The sequence below is a fragment of the Myotis davidii genome, unplaced genomic scaffold, assembly GCF_000327345.1.
Source record: "Myotis davidii unplaced genomic scaffold, ASM32734v1 scaffold233, whole genome shotgun sequence".
In the NCBI taxonomy this organism is placed as follows: Eukaryota; Metazoa; Chordata; class Mammalia; order Chiroptera; family Vespertilionidae; genus Myotis; species Myotis davidii.
Window position 1 is genome coordinate 1,629,084 of NW_006285917.1, and position 2,359 is coordinate 1,631,442.

General features: G+C 43.8%; 1 pseudogene; it reads right to left on the reverse strand.

Moving 5' to 3' along the window:
- Window positions 1–246: 246 nt before the first annotated feature.
- LOC102753373 lies at window positions 247–1,672 on the reverse strand (annotated as a pseudogene).
- Between the last annotated feature and the right edge of the window lie 687 nt (window positions 1,673–2,359).

A 2,359-nucleotide genomic window follows, 5' to 3' on the forward strand; every position in this document is an offset into this window, starting at 1 on the left:
TATGTGAAAACTATAAATAGCCTCATGGAAGTGAATTACAAATAACTTTTGGTCTTCAGAGTTTTCTGGAGTTTGGGATTGTTGGATAAAAGACTGAACAATATGATACTGCCTTTTAATTTATTTTTCTTTTCTATAAAACAAAAATTGCATTTTGTTATGTATTTATTAAAGACAATCATTTATATTTCATAAAAAATATTGCCCTGATATACACAAAAATTTCCTGATAATGGTAATTAAAAACAGCTACTCCCACCCCCCACCCCTTGTGTCCACACCAATATTCAATCTAGACTGGTTTAATCTTGAAGTGTAACCCAATAAGACTAAAGACCAAACACTTCAGGTCCTGGACAAGATAATAAAATACTCGTAAGCTTTCTGGGTCCTTGGATTGATTGACATCAACAAGGGAACCAATTTTTGATGCTGTGAAAGAAATGTGTTCATCTCCAATGACGATTTCAAGCTCTTGCAGACCCACTTGGTCAGGGGGAGGCCACAAAGCATCATCCTCTTTGGTAATTTCACTATCATCAATTATCCTCTTTAGTTCCTCCATTGCACTCTGTGTATGTAGCCTCTTTTCTGATCATGACATCATTTTTGTAATTGCTGTTGTTGGCATATTTCATTTCCCACCCGGTTGGAACTCAAATTCCAGAAATTCGTGGCCAAACTTGCCCTTGTGACCCATGTAGTAATGTAGATAAAAAGTCACTCTCCATGGCTATAATATTGCCTTAAAAAAAAATATATATATATTCATTGATTTCAGAGAGGAAGGGAGGGGGAGAGAGAGAGATAGAAATGTCAATGATGAGAGAGAATCATTGAATGGCTGCCTCTTGCATGCCTCACACTGGAGATCAAACCTGCAACCCAGGCCTGTGCCCTGACCGGGAATTGACCCTCAACCACAGCCACACTGGCTGGGCAATACTGCCTTTTAAGGATGAATTGTGTATTACTTGATGGAATCCTGAATAAGCCAGAGAGCTTGATGGGAAGGGCTAGGGTGGGGTGATAGAGTCCCGGAAGTGGGTGGCACATGAGAGATAGCTCCAGGGAACCCCAGGAAGGCTTTGATTGAACCAGGGCTGTGACTGTCCAGCTATCCTTAGCCCTGCCAACACAGGGACCTGATAACTCTGAGGAGCAGAGTGTGGCTGGGCCTAGTGCCAGACAGGATCAAGGCAGTGCCAAGGCAGGCAGCAGGCAGCAGGCCTTTGAGACCCTGGCTGGGCAGAACCATGTTCTGCAGGCAGAACGTCACCTTCTTTTTAGGCCTGGGCCTTGGGGCAGCTGGAGCAGCTGGAGGGTTGGCATCCTGGATAGTAGCAGCCGGGACAGACCTTTAGTTATTGTTTTTGGCCCAGCTTGGCCCCACCTATGCCCCTGCTACTCCTGCCAGCTCAAGGTTATCTCCATGGTGATGTACTGCCTGAGGCTTGCCATTTGCCCACTCATTCTTTCTTGTCCCGGCTACAGCCAAGAGTAGACTCAGATTCTCTGGGGCCCTAGTCACTCGATGAACATGTATTTATTGAGTACCTACTATGTGCTGCAGTTGAGCCTTCGGGGCTTTGTTCTCTTTATTCACTCAAGTGCAATGTACACCTCTCTCACTGCACAACTCCTAGCATCCCACAGGTGCCACTCGAATCATGATCACCACCCTTCCTTTGAACACCTATCGCAGTGGTTCTCAACCTTGGCTGCACATTAGAATCACCTGGGAATCTTTAAAATCCTGATTTCTGGGCCTCATTCTCCGGAAATTCTGTTTCTTTGTTATGGGGTGGGGCCACAACATTAGTAACAAAGAAACAGAATTTCCAGAGGATGAGGCCCAGAAATCAGGATTTTAAAAAAAGATTCCCAGGTGATTCTAATGTGCAGCCAAGGTTGAGAACCACTGCCCTATAGCATTGACTGCTGTGCTCTTTGTCGACACTAAATTCACTTTGTGACCTTTCTTATGTCCTCATCTTATGTTTTATGGTTTGAATTTTTGTTTGAACATTCTGTGTTTTGTTGCTTGAATTTTTATTTGAACATTCTGTGTTTTGAATCAGTTGGGGATAACCTGCCACTCCTTCCTTGAACATGTGTGGAATGCAGGGATGACCCCTTCAAAGGTGAGGTAAAAATGATGCTTGGGGCCTTTAAACATTTGCCCTGAGCATTCTTAAAGGACAGTGAGATTTACAGTTTAGCACCTTCCCATTACAAAGGCTATTTAAGTGACTGAGGGAGGCTTCAGTGATTTCTGTGCCTGGAACATTTAAAAAAAATACAAGGTAGTGATGCCCGGCCAGTGGGCATGACTCAGTGCTTGAGCATTGACCTATGA